Source organism: Cricetulus griseus, assembly GCF_003668045.3.
Source record: "Cricetulus griseus strain 17A/GY chromosome 1 unlocalized genomic scaffold, alternate assembly CriGri-PICRH-1.0 chr1_1, whole genome shotgun sequence".
In the NCBI taxonomy this organism is placed as follows: Eukaryota; Metazoa; Chordata; class Mammalia; order Rodentia; family Cricetidae; genus Cricetulus; species Cricetulus griseus.
This window is the reverse complement of record NW_023276807.1, coordinates 258,053,683-258,079,507: the sequence shown is the minus strand read 5'-3', so window position 1 is coordinate 258,079,507 and position 25,825 is coordinate 258,053,683. Positions and strand designations below refer to the sequence as shown.

Below are 25,825 nucleotides of genomic sequence, written 5' to 3'. Positions count from 1 at the left end.
TAGGAGCTGGCTAAAGGTGTGCCTGTCCATGCCTGAAAGGACTTGGTCAGGGTGACTTAGAGTGAGAGTTGGTCAGGTGGCTGGTTTCTGGTTTCGGTTTCACTTTCGGCTTGCTGTACAGACTGCTGCCCACTAGCTGGCTAGGTCGCTCTGTAAGTAAGGCTTTTTCCCTATTAAAATCCCTTGTATTTCTACCTGGCCCCATATTGGTAATTTCTTGCCACAACTGGAAATGCTACTTTTGCACAGGATGACTAATGACTACTCCATAACAGGCAAGAGACACTATATAAAAGTCACATATAATAAAATCTGGTCAATTGAATTTATAGAAGGATATCTTGCTGTAAAAAACATTGTGTTTTCATGCTCTGTGTTAGAATTTTATCTAAAGAAACCCCACTAAGCTTGGCTTTGAGTATCTGGTTTCTTGGCACATCTATGCTATGTAGCAATGCCGTCTATGTGGTTTACTGCCGCTGACTCACTCACTTTACTCTTCCACCATGACCAATATTCTGACCTTCTATTTGCCTGTAGCAATCTCACTTAAGGAAGATTTTTTCTAGAATGCTGTCCTTTAGGCATAAGATACCTTCTATTAGGCTTAAAAATCACACTACTATGAAAACCTTCTCTCCTAACATTGATGAAAATCGCAACTCCACCAGATAGTGCTCTTCATTCTTCTCTTCCTACGCACTGAGAACAGACACAGATATGATATATTCTCTATTGGTATATTATATGATACTTGCATATTCCATGTCTGCTTCCAAAAGACAGCAGAGTCTATTAAGAGCATAATTTAATGTTTGTACACTATTTTTTTCTCCCAACATAAGTTTATTGTTCAAAGAATGCTTACTAACTTGCTGAAACTAGAAAGATGAGGCTGAGAGACTATAAGCTGTAACTGCTAATTGTGTTTATTGTCTGTCATTCAGTATGACAAGGAAACGCTTTGAACTTTCACACAAATGACTTTAAGCTAGTCAACATTAATAATATTGTTACAATTGTCATAATATTTTAGACTCTAATTTGGATAAAAAAAATCTCATATGCTTGTGTTTTAAATTAGTTTGCCTAGTGTTGCTGTTGAAAACTTCTAGGAAGAGAAGTCTTGCTGAAGGAAGTTGATAAGTGGATGGGCTTTGAGCTCCCATAGCTGTCTCAACTTTCTGTCTCTGCTACGTGATTGGTGATGCAATGTGATCAACAATCTCCCTCCCTGGCCTGCCTCCAGGCCTCTCCTAATTTGGTGGATTATATTCACTTGAAGTATGCTTGAACTATGAACAAAAATTAACCATTCTTGCTTTCTTTTTTTAAAACATGTTTTGAATAGTAATATTGATTATTTGTGTATGTGTCTGTCTTTATATGGGTTTATGTGTGTGAATGCAGTATCCATTGAAACTGGAAGAGGGGTGGAAAATCTGCATCTGGAGTCACAGATAGCAAAGCTACTCAATGTGGGTGCTGGGAAGTGGATTTGTGTCCTCTGATGGAGCAGTAGGAACTTGCATGTGCCGAGCCATCTCTCTGCCCCATCTCTCTTGTCAGCCACTTTGTCACAGGAATGAAAAGGAAACTAATGCAGATAGTATGTCCTTTAATAGGGAATTTACTGTGCATGAAAGATTATTCCTCATGTAATTAATCTAGTTTCAGTGTTTGGTATTATTGTATTTCCTTTGGTAATAGAATGGGTCTATGATGGGGAATGTACTTTTTTGTATGTTTATCTTATTGATTGTTGAATAAAATACTGTTTGGACAATGGCAAGCAAGAACTAGGAGTCAAAGAGGATTCTGGGAAATGTAGTAGAGAAGTGATGATCCAGGTAGGAAGTGACATGGCAAGGAGACTCATATCTAAGCGAGGAAACAGAAAATGTGCCTCTTTTCCCCTCCGCTCCTGCTCCAGCAGCACAATGTGATCCACCAGCAAGGAGGGACACCAATAAGGCGCCAGATAAGATAAGTCTTATAACATATATAGATTTATGATAATTGAGACTGAGCTAACAGATGAGAAGTCCTAGTCATTGGCCAAACAGCTTTGAACCTAATACAAGTTTCTGTGTATTCATTTGGGCCTAACTCATGCAGGCGGCTGGTGTAAAGTGCAAACATGGCAGTGGGGCTCAGGCGGCTTTTGGCAGAAAGATTTATTGTAACAGGACTAGGAAACATTACCTGGATAGATTTCTGGACAAGTTGTCAGAAATCACTAAAACAATTGAAATATAATAATCTTTCCCCCTTTGGATACATTGTATTTTTTTGTGAACTTGAATGGGAGAATGGGGAATTTTGAGGAAATATTGTATCAACAAAAACTTAGAAGGGCTGCCTCATAGTGGATAAAGTTTCCTCTTTTTGTTGAAATAATAAAAGTACTATTTGATTGCATATAAGGCATAACCCATGAGAGGAACCAGTTCTTGACACTGTTTTAATGGCCAGGAACATATACCCGGCATTTGAAAGCCAACACAAAACAAATCCAATGTTACTGTTGAAGTTTTATTTGGGCCTCACAATGTCACTATTGTTTTGGGGCTTTTCTTTTTTTTTAAATCTTGCTGGTCTTTCACATATATTATGGTTTCCAATTTTGTGTTTTTATGATAGTGTGTTTCATGATTTTTCTTTTTTTAAATTATGCTTTCCTTTTTTCCTGCCTTTTTTTTCCCTGACAAAGAGAAATAAAGTTTCCTGACAGTGGATGGATGGGAAGATAAAGAAAATCTGGGAGAAGATGACCGAATAAACATATATATATATATATATATATATATATATATATATATATATATATGTGTGTGTGTGTGTGTGTGTGTGTGTGTGTGTGTGTGTCACAGATTTCCATTCATTGGTCCTTGATGGTCCATCAGAATGAAGAGACTATGTGAGTTATATTTCCCACAATAAGAAAATTTCTGGATCATATCAATTGCTTTGTGTTATTTTTATTCAAAATTTTCACAACTATTATGCTCATCATTAGTTACTGAGGATTTATCTCTTAAACCTTGAAGTTTTCCTGCATGGGGTCTTACAAAGGGTGCTGTAGGTTCTTAATGACCTGACAGAAGTCTCATCAAAACACTGTGTATGCCCTTTCTAACACGGTAGATTCTGGAGAACACTTTAGCCTCCCTGTTGTGCAGCAGAGATTTCCCAGAGCCATTGGCCTGACACTCTTTTGGGAGTTCACCTCCTGAAAACTGTCACAATGATCTTTTTCATCTCCATTTCAGTCCCTTCCTGACTTATGATTGTTTAACCTCCCACAGTAATTCCCTAGGGGCTTCTCTAACTCAAACCATTCTTCAACCTCACTCAAACTGTCCAACGTGAAACATCAGGAAAGAAACACAAAACACAACTGACAAGCTGTCAGTGAACAGGTGAGGGTTCCAATGCCAAATGACCCGCTGAGTGAAAGCTGGGGGAAGTTCTGAAGACCTGAGTAACAAGTTGTGTGGTACCATGTTACCAAGTGCTTGTTGTGGATGTCAGTGATAGCAATGTCAAAATTCTGGGATGTTTTCTGTGGTGAATTTAAGAACTGTTTGATTATTAAACTTTTGAATGTACTGCCTAAAACATTATGATATGGGTGTTAGATTTGCTGTTATAGAAACAGTGTCTCTATCATATTTCAGATTTCCTTTACTTGTGAAGATTCATCACAGAAATTATTTTTGTAGTTGGATTTTCTTGTTGGAAGACCAGCTCCACAATAATGACACTGAGACTTATTATTAATTATGAAAGCTTGGCCTTTATCTTAGGCTTGTTCCCAACTAGCTTTTACTACTTACATTAACCCATTTCTATTAATGTACATTCTGCCATTTGACTTGTTACCTATACTTCATAATGTACACCCAATTTCCACAGTATCTCTCTGGTATCTCCTGAACCTAGATTTATCTCCAGTTCCTGTCCCTCCCAGGAAGTAACACATATTCTCTCCTACTATTGGCCATTCAACTCTTCATTAAACTAACCAGACGGTGCTCTAAGCCAATGAGGTAAAACAGAGACACAAGTTCACAGTGTACAAAAAGATTAACCTACAACATATATGATATGTTTTGCTTCAGAAAAGCCTATACAATGGTATCATTTCAATCATTTTTATAAAAAACAGTGAACAAGTCACATCAAGAAAAAATATTTAAATATTAGCAAGTTGCAACATATCTTGCTGAATTGTGAGATACAATATATTTTATGTAGTATTCACAAACAAACCATTTATCAGAATTGATTAAATATGTTGAGAGAATAGTTATAAGTTCATCCTTTACACATAAATTCTTCATTTTATGCATATAAATATTTTACTACATGGATATATGTATACCATGTTATTCCTGCTACCTGCACTGGCCAGAAGTAGGTGCAGGAGCCCCAGGAACTGGAATTAGAGATGGTTGTAAAGCCACAATATGGGTGCTGGTAATGAACCCTATCGTCTGTCAGAAGACCAAATATTCTTTACTGATGATACAACTCTTTAACTTAATGAATTCTTTACATTTTTATTGTATGTTTTTGTTTTCGTATTTACGTGTGTGTGTGTGTGTGTGTGTGTGTGTGTGTGTGTGTGTGTGTATCTGTACAAGTGTGCATGAATGGCGCTGCATGCATGTGGAACTCAGAGAACCACTTGCAGATATCTGTTTTTTTTTTTCTACCATGTGAGTCTCAGGTTCCAAACTAAGGTCACCAGCGTTAGTGGAAACTAAACTTATCCATCGATTTTAATGAAGTATTTGCTTTCAATTATATATTTCCTCATTGATTTAAAATATTTAGGAAATTGGATATTTTACTTTTTATTTAGTTCATCATTTGTCAAAACAAATGAATTTGGTAGTACACAGCATATAAATAATGAAAGGATCAGATCCTTCATCTATAAAAGAAATATTAGCTAGGTAAACATATAAGCAATAGGAAGACCCTACTGATTTCTAGGAAATTTAATAATAGCTAGTGTTGTGTCATGGATAAATTGTGCAGAACTGTCCCCTTCCAAACAAGTGAGCCACTTTCTAAAATTTGGTAATTATTCTATCTTTAGTAGAGAAATCCTAAGAAGGAATATTTTTATTTTGGTATATCCAGAGGTTCATGCAGGCACAAATCATTAGTTATATTAAGGAAGATATATTTTTAATATTATAAGTGTTAATTATCAAATCATGAAAAAAATCTATATCTATCTTTCAGGAGACAATAATTTAGATGAGTTTCCACTAAGAGAAACAAGAGCCTACTATTATTTAAAGATGTATCTATCTAATAACTATCTCAATGCTACTTCTGTTTTCAGAAAGCTCATAAATTTTTTTTAACCTTTTCTAAAGAATGTAGAGCATCTGCAAAGAGAGCTTGGTGATAGACCTAGACTCAATCTCCAGCATTAACTAAAATTGTAACTAGTTGTATTTCCATGAATTTTTTACCAAAAAAAGAGAGACCACTCTCTTGAAGTGACTAAAGAAAATAGTTACTTTAGATTAAAAAACTTGAGGTGTGAAATAAGTAAATTAAACAGGAAACAAAGCACTGTAAGTAACACCCACTTGAATTTGGGTTTCTCAAGTTCCCTGTGAAGCCAAGTGAATGATGCATAATTGCATCTTAAATTAGACTTTTGAAGTGATTAACCTCCCTAGCGTTGCTTGTTTCATGAATATATTATTTTTAAATCATCAAAACATATTTGTTGAGAAATGTTAAAGACTTGGGTATTTTATGGAACTGTTTAAATAGAATTTATAAGCACACTTAGAAAAATCCTAATAGATTTTTTTATGTTTTATCCAAATGAGTATGCATACTATAGAAAATTATTCTATAGTGGCTGAAGGAAGTAACCTATAGACTAAATATATGGGATCGTATCATATCCCACTTACAGAAGGCTCTCTCTTTATCTCACAGAACAGAAAGACAGCATGAGAACTGGGAGAGCTGAGAACAACTGTTGAACCATGGATGTAATGATCCCCTTCTTTCCATCAGCAACAATGGCAAATCCTCTGTGCTGAAGACCACATTTTCTCCCTGGAAAAATGGAAATGTTACTGTTTAGACACAGATCCCTGAAAAGTGAGTAAACAAAATGAGAGAAAGTGTTTCTTCCATATTATGAATATTAAGTAGTGAGGTTTTGCTATCAGAAGGCAAGAGAAAATCCTGCGTAGCATCTGTATCTTTGTACGAATTCTTTTCTTCCCTGGGATCAGTCTCACCATAGTAAGTACAATTTTCATTAGAAACAAACAAAAAAAGCAAAGAACTGTAGACACAACTGGGGCAAAAGATTACATTGTGAACCATCTCCTTCCTAGAATTCCAAAGCCTGAATTCTGTCCCCAGCATTATAGCTACAGTGGCAGATTATAACTGTGAATAGCACCTTCATGCTGACAAGAAACAGAAAAGTGCAGAGCAAAGGTGGAAACTGTGCATTTGGGGTAAAAGTCCTTGAACAGGGTTACTCTTAAAAAAATAAACAGCCAAACATAAAGTGTGGAAGGAGCTAATTATGTTGGACTTAGCATTAAAAATAACAAAATTCTTCCTTCTCATTATATCAATGTAAATTTTCCAAAGAAACTATCAGAATCATAATGGAACCTTTTCTTATGAATTGAGATTCATATTATATCAGTGTGAGTTGAAGATAAGTTTCCAAAAATTCAAAATGTTTAATATTGAGATGTTTGTACATAGTATGTATGACGGTTTACAAAAAAGAATGCATATCTACACAAATATATAAATTGTTTATAAACATAAATATTTGCCATTATAATATTTGGTTATTTATTTGAAATATTTATAAAAGACCTAGTGGACATAGTGAAAATTCAAGTATCAATAAAATGTTTAACAAATATAAAAATATAGGTGTATATTAACATTACAGTAAGAGAATATGCCTTAAGAAGGAAATGATGGTTTCAAGTTTCATCAATGATTGCAATTTTAGTTAAGGGTTTAATTTGCTTCTTTCCTGTCATTCAAAAGCATGGCCTCTATTTCTTTAGGTGTGTGTGTGTGTGTGTGTGTGTGTGTGTGTGTGTGTGTGTGTGTGTATTTGCTTCCTAACTGCATTCAATGTATTTACCGTTATAACCACAGTTAAGTACAGTTCTCCCCACTCATCAGAGAAATTTCTCGTTGCAACAATAGACCATTACAGAAAACCACAACCCCTCAAAATGAAGAGAACAAGTAACTTTATAGTGATTTTCAGCCCCAAGTGAATCATCTATAACACACCCCTTATACCTAAGGCTCAGGGATGATTACAGAAGATGGGCCTGAAAGATCCTAAGAGCCAGAGTTAGCCTGAGTTTTTGTATTCTAGAAATGTCAGAGAAGCAACTATTGTGTTTTATAGTTGATGTCCCAGGCAGTTGATACCTCTTGTCTTGCATGGCCACTTTATGAATAGACTTATTTCTTTTTGTTCTTCTATAGATAGCTTTCTCATGCTTATTAATTGCTGGCCTGATGCGATGATTATTGTCTATCATTATCTACTTTTTGTTATTTTTGGTTGTTTTTAATATATTCCATTTAAAACTACATTCTCATTGATTCTTTGGGAATTTCAAATCGGCATAACATAATTTGATCATATCCACCCCACCCCTACTTTCACCATTCAAATGATGATATATCCCACCATGTTCCCCTCCAAATTTCCCGTGTCCAGTTAATACTGTCTGTATTATCTTCTACTGGTGAAGGAGTAACCTGCCAGTGGTCATAATTGCCAAGAAAAGTGGCTTTCCAGCTACCACAAATGTCAATAGCTCCTTAGATAAGTAAGGCCTTGTTACAATAAATCTTTCCACCAAAAGCTGCCCGAGCCCTACCACCATGTGTGTGGTCTCCGCCAGCTGCCCGCCCAAGTTAGGGCCCCAAATAATACACAGAGACTTCTATTATGTACAAATGCTGCTTGGCCAATGACTGGAATTTCTCATCTGCTAGTTCAGTCTTAATTATCATAAATCTATATATTTTATAAGACTTATCTTATCAGATGCCTTCCATTGGCATCATCCCTTGTCGGTCAATCACATGGCACACTGGAGGAAGAGCCAAGGGGAAAAGGGACCACTTCCTGCTTGTCCTTCCTTAAATAGGAGTCTCCCTGCTGTGTCACTTCCTGCTTGGATCACCACTTCTTTACTACATTTCCCAGAATCCTCCTCAACTCCTAGTCCTGCCTAAATTGCTGCCTCATTGGCCAAACAGTGCTTTATTCAACAATCGGCAAGATGAACAGATACAGAAGCTCATTCCCCATCAAAGCCTTTTGACCAATTCTCCTATGTAGAGTTTTGAATGACTTCATCTCATGTAGGGCCTGTGGAGGTAAGTAAGCACACTTCTCTATGTCAGTTCATGAGTACAACTTCCAGACTATGTCTCAAAATCAGCATCTCACAACACTTATCCCCATCCTTTAGCTCCTGCATATTTTTTTCTCTCTCTTCCATGGAGTATCCTGAATCTTAGGACAGGGTACTTAAGGGCTAAGCACTCTCAGATACTTATTGTCAACACTTGGACCAGTTTTAAATCTCTGCATTAACTGATACCCACTACCAGATGTAGCTTCTCAAACTTGTAGGATGGGAGTCATAAAGGTCTATGTGTACAAATGCAAATAATAGGAAGGCAGTTTGGCAGCATTATTGTTTAGAAAAGTAAAAATAGAGGCATAAGTCATTTAAGTGATATATTAATAATATTTATTATTATTATTAATATATCATTATTATATTATAATTAATAATATATTATTAATATATCACTTAATAACTAACCTTGGTTAAACAAAACTAAATAGTTCATAATTTTTTAATTACCTAACTGTGGTACAAAGTGTATGTTGACATTTACTAAGGTAGATTAACAAAATTCATTTTTAAAGTTTATTTTCAAGCTGCTTCCTAGAATTTGTTTGTATTTCTAAGTTTCTGGTGCTACCAACTTTACCTTTGTCTATCATTTTATCCTCCTTTATGTACTCAGGCATTCTTTTTTCTAATAAGCAGAGATTAGTGTAGTTTTCCTATTTCCAATATCCTGGATAATAAGCAACTTTATTTTTAGGTCTTTCTTCATAGAGTGAAATGGGCTGTTTGCATGCTCCATTAAGATATTTTGAACAAGCACTAATTCAAAGGAATAAACTTTCTCTCAGAGATCCAGTAATCCATATGAAAATAGATTATCCAAATATGGAGATGCAAACTTGAAACATGCTTTCAGTGAAGATTGTACACACCTGGACAATATTTTATTCAAGTGTGGGTTTGGTCACATGATTGTAGATACCTTTATTGTGTGTACAACATGTCAGCAATGAAGCCATCAGAGTTTAATGCATTTCAAGATATTTTTAATGAAGTTGATTGTAGCAAGAATTCTAATTGGTTTTAATAATAAAAACCTAGATTCAGGTATACGGGTTAATGGCAAACATTCAGAGAAGCAGAGCAGCCAGCCACTAAATCTTACCTCTCCTGAATCCTCAGAACAAAGACGCAATTCTGTCCCTGTCTATGAATCCTCAAAATGAATTCAGTGGACCCCTGTCTCCTCCCACCATATATTCCTCTTTCTGCCCAGCCATAACTCTTCCTTTCTTCATCTTCCTTGTGCTGGGATTAAAGGCTTGCACCTCCCAAGTACTGGGATAAAATGTGTGCGCCATCACTGCCGGTCTCTGTCTCTCTTTTAGACTAGACCAATCTCGGGTAGCCCACGGCCATCTTGAACTCAGAGGTCTCCAACTTCATGTGTCTTTCAAATGCTGGCATTAAAGATGTGTGCCACCACTGTCCGGCCTCTGCGGCTAACTAGTAGCTTAGTTCAGCACCCCCATCTTCACACAAGCTTTATTTGTTAGATCACAAACAAAATATCACCATGGTTAATGACAAATATTGAAAATGTGACTGCATTTTCATTGACTCTGGAATTCTCTCCAATTGTCTAAAAATTTCCCTGATTTGTTTGTTCTAAATTCAGATACTACTTAGGGACTGAAGTCTCGCTAGATAATTGGAAAGCACTGTGCCTTTGCAAAGTTTTTAAATTGTAACTGTGCTGACAACATAAAAGTCAATAATTTGGGGGTAAATTGAACAATTTGCTTCTCTTAAAATATACAGTGTTGCTTAGGCATTTTGCAACTAAATCAAAAGAGCAATGTCTATAATTTCCTTCTCTTGAATTTGAGTTCCTATTCTCATGACAAAGTTTTATCTAGTTTCTAAGCATATTTATTTGCTCATGGTTTCAGTTTATTTTTATTTGTTCCATTTTCAGCAGAAATAGAAATAAATAATTGTGATTTCATCACCTCATACATAAAGATAAATGACAGATTAATTAAAGAGAAAATGGACAAATGATAGAAAGATGATAGATGATAGATAGATAGATAGATGATAGATAGATAGATAGATAGATAGATAGATAGATAGATAGATAGATCATTATAAAATGGTTTCTTTGAAAAGTGAGTTGCTAACCTTGCTTGGTACTATTATTTCTTAAATAATATGGATCATTTATGGAATGTCTTTAAGTGATAGTATATCAGTGTTTCTCTTAGGAATGAAATGTATGGCTCATAAAATAAGTGTCACATCAAATTGAGTAGATACTGAAAATAGTTTATCATTTTTTCTAACTTTTTATTCTGACTATACATAAGATTTTATGTCATTATATTTATTGTACCAAACTTCATTGTTTCAGTTTTTATAGTACCATTAGCAAACAATTCACTGACAATTTATTTACATTTATTTTTAGCCAGCCAAGTTTGGTTCTATCCTAGGTCTCTGAGCCATTCAGCTTCTGATTCCTAGCCATCTAGGGAGTGTCAGGCATGGGCTCCTCCACATGGCATGGGCCTCAAGTTAGATTTGTCATTGATTGGCCCCTCCCACAAACTCTAAGCCACCATTGCACAAGAACATCTTACAGGAAGGACAGATAGGTGTGAGCTGAAAGTTTTGTGACTGGGTCGGTGTCTCAGTCCCAACAATGGAAGCCTTACCAGGTTGCTGAAGATTGCCAGGTCATGCTTTGCACCCTCCATTAGTAGAAATCCTTGCTAGGTTCAACATCACAGGTTCCAGGAAGTTTCCACTATACTAGGTTTCCACATCTTCTCTTGAATTCCCCCATTCCAGTCTTCTCTCCCTATACTCTCTCTATGGCTCTGTTCCTCCCTCCCCTACCTGATTCCTTCCGTTCCCATCCCCACCTGCCCCCAGTCCACCGACAAAAGTCCATTCTATTTCTCCTTTCCAGGGAATTCTATGCATTGCCCCTAGAGTCTTTCTTGTGACTTAGCCTCTCTGAGTCTATAGACTGTAATGTGATAATTCTTAAAAGCTAATATCCACTTTAAAGTGAGTATGTATCATGCTTTTCTTTCTGGGTCTGTGTTACCTCACTCAAGATGATTTGTTTCTACTTACATCCTCTTGCCTGCAAATTTCATGGTGTCATTTTTTTCTAACAGCTGAGTAATACTTCATTGTATAAATTTACCATGTTTCTTTATTCATTTTTTTGTTGAGAGACATACAGGTTGTTTCCAATTTCTGGCTAATATGAATAAAGCCATTTTGCACATAGTTGAGCAAGTGTCCCTGTGGCATAGTAGAGTGTCTTTTGGGTATATACTCAAAAATAGTATGGCTAGGTATTGAAGCAGATCTATTCCTGATTTTCTGAGGAACCTACATGTTGATTTCCATAGTGGCTGTACCTGTTTGCACTCCCACCAGCAATGGTTGTGTGTTCTACTTGCTCCACATCCTCACCAGCTTGAGACGTCACTTGCATTATTGATCTTAGCCATTCTGACAAGTGGAAGATGGAATCTTAGAGTCATTTGATTTGTATTTCCTTGATGGCTAACGATATTGACAATATTCCTTGAAGTGTTTCTCACCCACTGAGATTCCTCTGTTGAGAGTTCTCTGGTTAACTCTTCACCCCATTTTTAAATAGATTGTTTAGTTTGTTGATACAAAGTTTCTAGAGTTCTTTATATATTTTGGATATAAACCCTCTGTCAGATGTAGAGTTGGTAAAAATCCTTTCCTATTCTGTAGACTTCCATTTTCTCCTAATTACAGTGTCCTTTGCCTTACAGAATTTTTCAGTTTCATGAGGTCCCATTAATTGTCAATCATATTTTCTGTGCCATCAGTGTTCTATGTAAAAAGTTGTCTCCTGTACTGATGTGTTCAAGGCTATTCCTTGCTTTCTCTACATCAGATATTTTTTCTTGCTTTCTTTCTTTCTTGTGATGAAGAAGTCATATATCCTAAAAAATTAAATGTTAAACATAATTCTACTTGTACATATCAAATATTAGAGCTTGACACTAATTTTTCAATGTGTGTTGTTATGACTGAATAAATTTTAATGTCTAATTTGCTAATAATTTCATAGTTTGTGGTGCATTGTTTTTCTTTGTTGAGAAAAATGATGGCTCTGCAAATTTCTAATCATATTCCCACTATAGTATCTTCTAAAAGTATTATTGATTTATTCTTTACGTTACTGTGAGAAATGTATCTTGAAATACCTTTTGAATATCATATTAATTGGGTGATAAGTTGCTTACCATAAGGGTACATAGTAGAGTCAATGTCCATTACAATCATAATTGTAACTCCACTGGAAATGGCATCACTTTCAGGAAAATTAACAGTTTTTAACAACTGAAGTTATTTTTTTCATTATCTTATAGTTGTACATTACCAGATTTATAAAGGGTAATTTTATTCTTATTTTTCCGGAATATTTAATCACAACTAAATTAAATTTCTGATTTAATTTGTCAGAGTTTGCCTTCGCATACCACTGATGGTTTGTTACTTATTTCATAAGTAAAATATTGATTTCTATTGTTAAAATAGAAATGAACTTCTGGAATAAGTCCAATTTAATTATGATGTAGAATCCATTTCATTTGTCTGGTTGATATATACTACAATCTTCAGTGCTTCTGTATTAAAGTGAAAGGCTAAGAAATGATTTTTTCTTCTGTTCATTTTTAACAGTGGTCATTTTCTAATAACATAAAGTGGTCATAAACTTGAGTTTGTCTGAATTTGATTTTCTTTTTAAAAATAGTATTGTGTAGTTGACTAAACTGTCTTTAGGATATATGAAACTATATATGTATTATTATCTGTTTTTTACTTTTATGAATTTTAGTAGGTTAGTCTGTAGTTTAGAACTTCACTTAACAAAATTCCTGGTATCCTTGGAACCCAAAAGACCAGTCTCAGTCACTCTTCCTGCTGTTGTGATAAAACACTCTGATGAAAGCAGTATGTAGAATTTATTTTTCCTAACAGTTCAAGGTAGAGTCAATAACTATGAGGAAGTTGAGGCAGTGGGATCCTGAAGTAGCTGGTTCATAATTAGGAAGGGAAGGAATGATTGCAAGTATGCTTCATAGCTTCAATTTCTCAATTAATACAGTCTAGGGTCACAGGCAGGAAGGCATGCCACACACAGTAAACAAATCTATGTACCTCAATTCAAGAAAGCAAGATAATTCTCAGACACATGTAGGTTTCATCGATAAGGTGATTCTAGAATCTGTTGAGTTGACAATGAGCTATCCTCCCTAGGCTGAGTGAAATTTGCATAATGCCCAATTTACATTTCTTTATGGGCAAGTATTAAGAGCAGTGTCTCTACTTTATGTATGAAGTTTTCTAAAGGCAATTTCCTTAAAAAGAAAGTCAAACACAGAAACCTCACCATGAGGAGAAGCACTATCCTCTCCCCTTTTATTAAGCACAGTCCTTCTTGCCTTGATTATATGATGATAATATCCAAGCAGCTGTCTTATGGCCCATTCTCTTACCTAATAGTTGTTTTCAGTAAGAGGCTAGCAAGATGAAAGCTACTCAAACAGGTCCAGAACTTGGTTTCCAAATTGATTTTCATGAATTGTTATTCAGATGAAGACTTCTAGTCTCATTATCTTATTTTTCTATTCTTATAACTCATTAATATTTATGGCTATCAACATGAAAGATTTCCTTTGCAAAACCAATTAAATGCAGTGCTTGTTTTTAAAGCCTTTATCCAAGTTCTCCTTTTTCAGAGCTCACAGAAGTAGAAACAACAAATTAAAGTTTTATTCATCTCTTACTTCAGCCTGTTCTCAGTATCAGGAAATGGCTTGAGAACCAGTTTTAACTATATACACATCATTAAAACCTCTTCTTCTCCTATATTCTTCAGTATATGTGAAATCTATGTACTGTGAATTTTTAATGAAGAAGGTAAACAGAACTATTTATTGTGAAAAAGAAAGGAAGAGGAAATGCTGTGAACACTTGATGTCTTCCTGATGCCATATCATTTGTTTGTGCTCTCATAACCCATAAATTATTGCAGAAGATACATTTATCTAGTGATACCTAAGATTTTAGTGAAAATGTCTCTTCTGGATTGTCACTGTTGGGTTCATAATAATTGTTGATCTGTAATATTTAAATGGAAAGAAAATTTTGGGTCATTTTCGACTGGAAGCATCCTTGAGGCATATGTAATGAAAAGTGAAACGACCTTCTGTCTCCATTGACTTTTCTTCAAATATGTATAAAATGGTATGAACATTGATTCTCTCACTCCTGGTTACCAGGATGTAATGCGGTTCTGACTGAACAATTACATCTAATTTTGGACTTTTCTGTAATGCATCATTCATTTACATTGTGTGAGGAAACATCTCTCAGATCAGAAGTATGAACATGTGTAAATGTGCCATAGAATAACATATATTACTGTACACAGTCATCTAATAATATGTAATAATATACATTATCATATATCTTCCTGGAAGAATTATCAATTCCTACTCAAAGTTTAGGTTTATAGGGGTCTTGACTTGCAGAAAACATATGTATATAAGTTCTAGACACAAAGTTATTAATTTACTCAAATGTATATTTTATTTTCTTTAGATAGTTAACTTGATCAAAATTATGTTTTTAATAGGTAAATGAAAACCCTTGTATAAATATCACTTATATTGTATTCTGTCATCCTTAAACTTCTTTTTATTCTTTAAGGTTTATTTTTGTCATTTTAAATGTATGTCCTTTTATGTGTATATGTGTAGGTAAGCCAGTTCCTTGAACATCCTGAGGCTTTAGACCCCCCAAAGGTGGAGTTAAAGGATGTTGTAAGTCATCTCACATGGGTACTGGGAACTGAACTCAGCACCTAAGAAAGAACACTATGTGTTCTAAAGACTCAGCTACACCCAGAAAAGTTTTAATTTATTAATTATTATTAATTGAAATTAATTGGCCTTCTAAGATGTATACTATCAGCAGTAAGTTTATTTAGTGGGAGAATTACAAGTAGGTACCCTTAAAACTATTACTAGACAGTTGAATTCAAACTAGTAGAATAAGTCCAATTGGAAAATTCAATTCAAATCACAAAGCACTACACAAAAGAAATAAAACCCAGCCAACATAACAAGGAAACCTGAAATTACTTCATTAGTGATACAGAAGGGCATCATTACCGGGAGTTGATCATTGGCTGCTTAAAAACCTTATAGTAACAACATTTAGTAACCAGATGTGTTTGTTTTCAACATGTGAAATTGAGCAGAATCAGACATCAAGTATGCTCTCATTTGCTGAATCAAAATTTTAATGGAATATAAAGTATTATTTTCAGCTCTCCAAATTTAGTCACTAATTAATATTGCTCTAAAATGTTCTGTATGGAATACTAAGGAAGGAAGTGGATTTTCAGAGTAAATGTATAAATAAATAGAATTTACATGAAGCTCAAAATGATTTCCAAGTATTTATGTAGGAATCACATATGGTACAGACATTTAATGAAGCCTAGCCAAGTAAGCTTATAGTAGTGGTGTGGTTTGAATATTAAAGAGCACAAAAATGCTATTCTTTTACATATTTGTTGTGGAATATTATTTTAACTATGTAAAGATGTGTTACCTTTGTTTATGCTTCAGAATATTATTTTAACTGCATAAAGGTATGATATATGTTTTTAATGATATAAAGATGGGATACATTTGCTTGTGCTTCATTTGTTTAATTATGTAATAATGTGTTGCATTTGCTTCACCTTGTCTAAGACATGATTGGTCTATTAAAAAGGCGAATGACCCTATCTAGGCAGGAGAGGGATAGGTGGGACTAGCTGACAGAGAGAATAAATAGGAGAAGAAATCTAGAAGAGAGAAAAAAGAAGACAGAACAGAACAAGGGAGGGAGTGGGGGAGATGCCCAGGGCCAGGAAGGCAGACAGGCAGTTGAAAGCCATCCAGATGGAGTATGACATGCAGAAGGAAATAAAGGCAAAAATGCAGATGGGGAAAACCAGGTTAAGTTATTAGAGCTAGCAAGAAACTAGCATAAGATATGGGCAAGCATTCACAACTCATATTATGTCTCCATGTCATGATTTGGGAGCCCAAAAAAGAAACCATCTTACATAGATTTATTTGGTAATTGTTTTGTCCAATAATAAAACTATTTGACATCCATAACACTTCAGCTTTTAGATGAACACATTTGTTTCAATTAGGACATACCATGTGTTTTGCAATAAATAGGCAACAAAGTAGTCAGTCAACAAAATAATTTATTGGCTATCTATTCTTCCCAAGATATTTTTCTCAGAACAGAATATCAAGTAAAACAATGAAGGATCTATGATTTCCACAACCTCACATTTTATCAGCAAGGATCCATGTCATTTGATGCAGGGGCTGTCTTAGAACTTTTCTTGGGCTGCTGGCTCAGCAGTTGAGAGCATTTAATCTCTTACAAAGGTACCTAAATTTGGTTCCCAGCGACTCATAGTTGTGCTTAACCATTCCTATCTCATGTTCCAGCAGATGTGATGCCCTCTTCTGACCTCTTAAAGCATCAAGCACACATGTAATACACATAGACACCTGCAGACAAAACACACTACACATGAAATAAAATAAAGACAATTGTTTCAAAACTATTTTACTTTTTCCTTTGTCTAGAAGTCATTGAGCACACCAAGAATGTGCAGCAATAAACTATTAATTATGTCATTGTGTTTGATTAATTCATAATTGAAAATCACTTTATATTAAAATATTTCATGTATTTTTACATATTGACAACAGTTCCCTCTCCCTCACCACCTTCTGTTCCTCCCCCCACCTCCCAACTCTCCATCCCCCTCCATTCCTCTCTGTTTCAGTTCAGAAAGAGGCAGACTTCCCATGGGAGTCAACATAGCATGGTACAGCAAGTTGGGGGAGGACCAAGTTCTCTGCCCTGATTCAAGGCTGGGCAAGGCAACCCAGAATGAGGAATAGGTTCCCAAAAGCCAGCTCATTCATAATAGCCAGAACCTGTAAACAACCTAGATGCCCGTCAGTCAAAGATAAGAAAATGTGGTACATATACTCAATAGAGTATTAGCAATTAAAAAAAATGCATCATGAAATGTGCAAGCAAGTGGATGTAACTGGAAAATGATCCTCGTGAGGGGACTAACCCAGACCCAGAAAGACAAACATGGTATGCACTCACTTGTCAGTGAGTGTTAGCTGTGAAGTAAAGGATGCCTGGGCTGAGCATCATTTTCAAATGCAGTTCCTACATTAAAATAAAGTGATATAAATACTTCAATCAATCTACTCATAAAAGAGGCACCTATAGTCTTTATTAAAAAGTTTTTTTTATTTGAATAAATGTGTTTGCTTCTGCACCCTACTTTGTTTGTTAACTATGGCTTTACATACTTCTAAATTCTAGGCAGTCTTTCCTTGAACCTTTGCCAAAAGGTTTTATGAAGCAGTGACAATACAGGGATACTGCATAAATAAAACTTTTCTCATCAGAAGATTATTAACTTGATAAAACACATTGTAATTAGTGTTTTAATAAAAATTGTTCTGTCATGTTCTGTGCAAAGCTTATTTCTGTGTAAATATAAAAAGAAAGTAATGGATGTTACAATGATTGCCAGCAAGTATGCAAATGCTGACTGCATTGCTGACTGATTTTTATTTAAATTGGTTTCATTCCTTATTTATGCTTAAATTATTTTGAATACATATTTTGGTTCTCATCATAAAATATTTTTTCATTGAACATTTATATTTGTGCAAAAGTTCTATTGTCAATTATGAAAGTCATATCCTATTGAAATAATATCTACTTAGAACTCCCACAAACAAGTATAATTTTCTCAGGAAATATACTTCTTTCTACCTTAATATTTAAACTTCTAGACTACTTGATTGTATGAATTTCTTATAACTTTCAGAGGGTGATTTCTACCTCTCACAACAAAATTGCCTAATGAGCAGCCAGTGGGAGAGGAAATGTAAAGATTTATGGAGATTTACCTGAGCACATCAAATCAACAAATGCTTTTTCAAATTAAGTTTTCAGGGAGGCATAGATACTTCTCAAAGTTACACAAAAATACATTTGCTCATCTAAAATCTTACTTAAAACATTCACATTACAAAACCGTTTCTTCAGCAAACATCCAAATGTAACCACCATTTAGTAAATATTCTCATTTTCTCAGCCCATTACAAAAGTCATCAATTCATGAGACACTTGAAACTGAAGCAGACACACAATTATCAAAATGCCAGGTTAGAACTTTATGAGCACTTCCAACACAATAGAGTAGCACAGTAAATTTACCACCAGAAAGTGAGTGCTATAACCATGATTTGTAAGATAAGAAGCAAGCAAATAGAAAAGTACATGTTCTTTTGCCTCCTGTTAAGTAAAATGACAACAAATCAAAAAATAACCAAGGAACAAATCCAGATTCCACATCATTGATAGAAAAATAAATGAATAGATTCGTATAATACAAGAAATACTGTGGGATTGGGCTGCATCTCCACATCACTTATGAGGGGATACTGAAGTTTTACAATGAATTGGAAAATTCCAAAGCAATTAGAGTGTTTATTGTAGTTGAGGAAAATACTGGATGAACAAATATCAAAAACATCTTCTTGTAAAGCAGATCTGGATGCTTTTCTGTAATATGATTAATAATGTATCAAAATAACTTTCTATCTCAGGTTATGTACTTCACATCTAATACACTATTGACCCTCCTTTGACCTTTCTACCACCTACAAACAACACAGCATCTTGTCAGGGACCAAAAATTATCTATTAGAAAGTGTCTCTTGGTCCAAATCTCTGGCTGTACTGAACCTCCATTGTATTGCAGATGCTGGCTAAGTGCTGCTGGATGGCATGGCCTCAGTGAAGAATGTCTCCTAGTTTGCATTAAGAACAGGGCTAGACCTTGAATGTGCTTCACCTGTGCTGAGGACTCTGTCTACAGGCCTAGGGACTGTTTTCAGGTGTGCAGATAGGGTCAAAAGGGTGAGTTAAGAGAAGATGGTCTCTGTGGTCACAGAGGGATGGTTAGAAAGCTGTTTAGGAGGATGATAGAATGAACCAGAGAAGATCCAGCAGTTTGGAGATGCCAGTACCATGGATGGTTACCAAGAACAGAAGCAGTGGTGGAATGGAGGCAACCAGAGCCTCGAAAATGAGATGTGTGTTCTGCAGAAGGCAGAGCCAGGGATGTGACCATCGCCCTTTGCAAGAGTCCAGAAGTTGATGAGTAGATGCTGGATAATTGTACATTGAGTTATTTACACTTTTGAAGTTTGGTTTTGCTTCATTCAGATTGTAATGGTGCCCAGCTTCTTCCCTCTTGAAGAAGGTATTTAATTCTGATTTTTATATGAGCCCACAGCTGAAAGACTTGAAATTTTAAGAGAGATTTTGGATTTTTAGAGAGTTTCTTTTTTAATTTTTATTCTTTATTGCCACACATTGCTTTTTATTCTTAACTATTCACATAGTTGTGCTGCATAGCACAGATATGTCCCAACCTAGTGACATGCATTGGTAAATTTCATTGATTACCTTAGTTCAGGAAAGAACTCCACTATTGACAAATGAACTCCTCAGCAAGGTGTTCAAATCAATGCCTACAGAACTTGCTAAATCAACTAAAATGATGTATACAGAAAGTACTTGTTCAAATACAAAAATATTTTTTTTGTTGTTTTTCAAAACACCATTTCTCTGTGTTGCCTTGGCCATCCTGGAACTTACTCTGTAGACCAGGCTGACCTTGAGATCATAGAAATGCACCTGCCTCTGACACTTAAGTGCTGGAATCAAATGCCGATGCCACCAACACCCAGCATAAAAATTAATTTCTAGTTTTAAATTTTTTTATTTATTATGCACACAGTGTTCTGCCTGCATGTATCCCTGCATTCCAGAAGAGGGCACCAGATCTCATTACAGATGGTTGTGAGCCACCATGTGGGTGCTGACAATTGAACTCAGAATCTCTGGAAGAGCAGCCAGTGCTCTTAACCTCTGAGCCATCTCTCCAGCTCAGAAATGAATTTCTTTTTTTCCCAAAGAAATTATTTTTTATTAGTTCAAATTAGAAACAAACTTACTTCACTTGTCAATCACTTCTCCCTCTCCTTCCCCTGCCCCCAGATCCCCACCTTATCTCCCCTCTGCTCCCCAGGGAGGGTAAGGCCCCCATGGGGGTTCCCCAAAGTCTGTCATATCATCCTGGACAGGGCCTAGGCCCTCCCTCATGTGTCGAGGCTGAGCATCCATCCATGTGGGATGGGCTACAAAAATCCCTTCTTACACCAGGGATAAATACTGATCCACTAACAGAGGCCCCATAAAGTGCCAAGGCCTCCTCATTGACATCCGCGTTCAGGGGTCTGGATCAGTCCTGTGCTGGCCTCCCAGACATTAGTCTGGGGTCCATGTGCTCCCCCTTGTTCAGGTCTACTGTTTCAGTGGGTTTTACTAGCCTGGTCCCCGACCTCTTTGCTCTTTACTCCTTCCTCTTTGTATTTGGGTTCCAGAGTTCAGTTCAGTGTTTAGCTGTTGGTGTCTGCCTCTGCATCCAGCAGCCACTGGATGAGAGCTCTAGGATGGCATATAAGGCAGTCATCAGTCTCATTATAGGGGAAGAGCATTTAGGGTAGCCTTCTCACCATTGCCTTGATTGTCAGTTGGTGTCATCCTTGTAGATCTCTGGAAATCTCCCTAGTGCCAGATCTCTCCTCAAACCTATAATGACTCCCTCTGTTATGGTATGTCTCATCCTGCTCTCCTCTATTCTCCCCCTGACTCAACCTTCCTGCTCCTCCATTTCCTCCTCTCCCCTCCTCTCATTCTCCCAGCTTCCTCTCCCCTACCTCATGCTCCCAATTAGCACAGGAGATCCTGCCCCTTCCCCTTTTCTGGGATCCAGGCATTCTTCTCTTAGAGTCTGTAGGGAGCTGCAGAAAACCGCACCCAAAAGATGGCGCCGGTTTCCGCCTTCCGCCAGCCCGACGGCGAGCGCTCTCTGTGGTAAACAACTCCAAATATGGTAGAGGTCATGTATCCTCTTAATTCTGCTTGGAGACAACCTATCCTGGCGTGCCACGTAGGGTTAGGTGATTGGTAGATGTAGACTATATCAGGCCCCGTCTCCCTCGGCCTGGGGCCGCCGCCTCCATTATACATTGTACAAAGCAAAGAGGTTCCCGATTAAACTGTGTTTGAAGAAGATTCCTCGGTGTGGCGTCTTTCTTGCTGGTCAAGGGTGGACGCCGCAAGTGGTGGCCCGTACGGGGAATTCAGAACTTCTCACAGTCGGGGCGGCGCCGGTAAGTTCCCAAGGTAAGTGGAACTGTAAAGTCCGCGGTGAATGCGGAGATAGGTCTCCGGTAAAGGAGCACCAAGGTCCTCAGGAAAGAGGAGATAGGTCTCAGTAAAAGAGTACCAAAGCCCTCGGGGAAGAGGCAGTAAAGTCTCCGGAAAGGAGCAACACTGTTCGCGACAAAAGCGAACCGAAAGTAAAAAACCTCGCTTCTGCTTTAATTTGCAGAGTGAGAGTAAGTTAATGGACCCCGCTATTATAGTGGTGATTTGGCTGCTTTTTAACATAGCAGTGTGGGCTTTTGTTTTCTGGTGGTGTTATCCGACTTGCACACCTTCGGAGCGCGCTAACTAAGACAAAAGCACAATGGGATCGTCACAATCACATCCAATTTTTCTGGCTCTTCAAGAGCTACTTCATTCTAACAATTTAAGGTTAACTAAAGCCACATTACAGAGGTTCCTGAGTGAATGCGACACCATTGCACCCTGGTTTGCGGCCTCGGGCAATCTCACTGTGGATAGTTGGGATAAATTAGGGAAAGACCTGGATTTTGCCTGGGAGCAAGGAACGTTGAAGCCGAGTGTTCGCCCGGTTTGGCGTCTGGTGCGCAGCTGTCTAGAGGACAAAGGGGGAAATAAGAAAGCTATAGCAAATGGACAGGCTGCCCTTGAAATGCTCCAAGAAGAAAGGTCAGAACAGTCAGAAAGTGAGAGAACAAAGGAGAAACAGAAAAGGGATAAGAAGCGAGTCTATCCTTCTCTAGGAAGGTTGAGGAAGGAATTAAAAGAACCAGGAGAGGATTCAGAATCAGAGGAGGATATATGTGAGGATGAGGACATCATGGAGGAAGAGGAGGAAGAGATTATTGAGCTCATGGAAAAACATTCATTAAAAGTATCAGAAAAACAGCGTCCTAAAATGGCGACTGTAAAACAAGGGCACCGCCCTATCGCTCCTCCCCCCTACTGCTCGAAAGAGGAAGTAGGAGGTCCTGGTTGCTCCACCTTCTGTCCGGAAGTGTGGCGTACGGTTCGCACTGAGTTTCGGGTTACTCGACCACTGGCTTATCCAGTTTTTACAGACGGTAACCAACAGAGATATCATGAACCAATTGACTTTAAAATAGTCAAAGCTCTGGCAGAATCGGTACGCACCTATGGGGTGACGGCAGCTTTTACAATTGCTCAGGTAGAGGCGCTCGGTCGCTACTGTATGACACCCAGTGATTGGACAAATTTGGTAAGAGCTTGCTTATCACCAGGACAATATTTGGATTGGAGAGCTTTTCAAATTGAGTTTGCCAATGATCAAGGTGCGATTAATCGCGCAGCTGGTGATCAATATTGGGATGTGGTACAGGCCTTTGCTGCTGTGGAAGCAGGACAGTCCCCTCAAGCATGGTTATCCATGCTGACAGACAAATAGATGTCTGTCTCACCCTTGCTGAGTGAGTAATGCGTATCTGAATCAGTCATGCTCAATGACGGGCACCTACCCTCATGCTGAGCGAATAAGCATACATGTGTTCCCTTCAACCTAAGACATGAGCCTGTGAGGGCGACACAGTGACTCTTTGACGGGTAAGATAGGGACACTGGGGTTGAACCTAAGACAGAGATGACTGAAATCTGACAACAGATAGATACTGCTACTCCTATAATATTAAAACAAAAAGGGGGAACTGTAGGGAGCTGCAGAAAACCGCACCCAAAAGATGGCGCCGGTTTCCGCCTTCCGCCAGCCCGACGGCGAGCGCTCTCTGTGGTAAACAACTCCAAATATGGTAGAGGTCATGTATCCTCTTAATTCTGCTTGGAGACAACCTATCCTGGCGTGCCACGTAGGGTTAGGTGATTGGTAGATGTAGACTATATCAGGCCCTGTCTCCCTCGGCCTGGGGCCGCCGCCTCCATTATACATTGTACAAAGCAAAGAGGTTCCCGATTAAACTGTGTTTGAAGAAGATTCCTCGGTATGGCGTCTTTCTTGCTGGTCAAGGGTGGACGCCGCAAGAGTCCTACTTGTTTCCTAGTTCCTTTGGTGATGAGGATTATAGGCTGGTAATTCTTTGCTCTATGTCTAAAATTCATATATGAGTAAGTACACACCATGTTTGTCTTTTTTGTGACTGGTTTACCTCACTCAGGGTGGTTTCCTCTAGTTCCATCCATTTGCCTGCAAATTTCAAGATTTCATTGCTTTTTTTCCACTGAGTAGTACTCTATTGTGTAAATATGCCACATTTCTCTATCCATTCTTCAGTTGAGGGGCATCTAGGTTGCTTCCAGGTTCTTGAATTTAAATTTTTTGAAGATGGTGGGACTTTTTAAAATTATTTTTGATTTTAATGTAAGGTCTTTGGGATGAACAAGAAACAGTTGTGGCTTAATGATGTGTTTACATGTCAAGTTGACAAGAAGTCAGTTGTACTGGCTCATTTTATGTGTCAACTTGACACCAACTTTAGTCATCAGAGAGGAAGGAGCCTCAGGTGAGGAGATGCCTCCATGAGACTTAGCTGTAAAGTATTTTCTCTATTAGTGATCAATGGGGGATGGCCCAGGTCATGATGGGTTGTGCCGTCCCAGGCTTGTGTTCCTGGATTCTATAAGAAAGCAGACTGAGAGAGCCAGCCAAGACAGTAAGCAACTACCCTCCAGGCCCTCTGCATCAACTGCTGCCTCAAGGATCCTGCCCTATTTGGGTTCTTGTCTTGACTTCCTTAAATAACGAGCAGCAAAGGTTGAAATGAAAGCCAAGTAAACCCTTTTCTCCCTAATTTGCTTTAAGTTCACAATATTTTGTAGCATCAATAGAAATCTTAATTAAGACATTATTTTTGTCTTAGTTAAGGGTTCTATTGCTGTGAAGAGATACCATGACCATGGCAACTCTTAATGAAAATATTTAATTGTGATGACTTAGAGGTCAGAGGTTCAGTCCATTATCATCATAGAGGTATGTGACAGTATGCAGGCAGACAGGTCACTGGAGATATAGCTGATACATATTGATATGCAGGTAACAGGAAGTAGATTGAAACTGGGGTCGGTACCTTGAACATATATGAGACCTCAAAACACACCTTCACAGTAACAGGCTTCCTCTAACATGGCCACACCTGCTCCACCAAGATCACACCTCCTAATAGTGTGGCTTCCTTTGAGCACCATTTTCTTTCAAGCCACCACAATATTATCAGAGTATTATATAACATATAGGAAAATGTGAAACAGTAGACGAAATAAATAATGTGACTAATGTCTTCTAAAATTCAACAAGAGTATATTGAACTATACAAGTATCCGTGATGAATACTTTATTTCACTCTTCTTTAGTGTCCATAGAGATTTTGTTTATTTTGAGTGTGAAATATGGGGAACTACCCAAAAGCGACATCCAACCATCAAATGAAGCCCTTGGAGAGTTGTGTTTGGAGAATATTGAGAAGTCAGTAATGGAAGATGAATGGATGGTTCCTGCAAATGACTTCCTATAGTAGGAAATTACCAATACGGAGTCAGGTAGAAATATAAGGGTATTTAATAGGGAAAAGCCTTACTTACAGAGCAAACCAGCCAGCCGGTGGTAATCTGTACAGCAAGAAGCAAAGAGAAAACGAAACTGAAAACGCAGACCCCCTACTCACTCTGACCACGCCCTCACAAGCCTGCCCAGGTACTCCTGTAGCCAGCCCCTAAGAAGGCGTGGCTACAGCTTCCCCTACAACTTCCTGCTTCAGTCTTCATCCTTTAAAGCAGTGTATGTCTTTGCTCTGCTTGTGTGAAGTTATTGAGCTGACACAGGCTTCCATATTTGGTGAAAATTACATGCTAAAACTGTAGTAACTGAGGCTAGGGAGATGGCACAGCAGTTTAAATTGCTTGCAGCTCAATCCTAAGGACCAGTGTTTGGATTCTAGCACCCACTTCTTATGGTTCACAAATACCTGCGACTCCAGCTCCAAGTATCAAAATGCACT

General features: G+C 37.4%; 1 long non-coding RNA gene across 1 annotated transcript; it reads left to right on the top strand.

Annotated features, from left to right (window-relative positions):
* On the top strand, positions 1–20,427 carry LOC103162932. The gene is made up of 3 exons (XR_003480864.2): positions 1–152; positions 5,977–6,144; positions 19,366–20,427. It is a non-coding gene; the product is annotated as an uncharacterized LOC103162932 (long non-coding RNA).
* Positions 20,428–25,825: the final 5,398 nt, after the last annotated feature.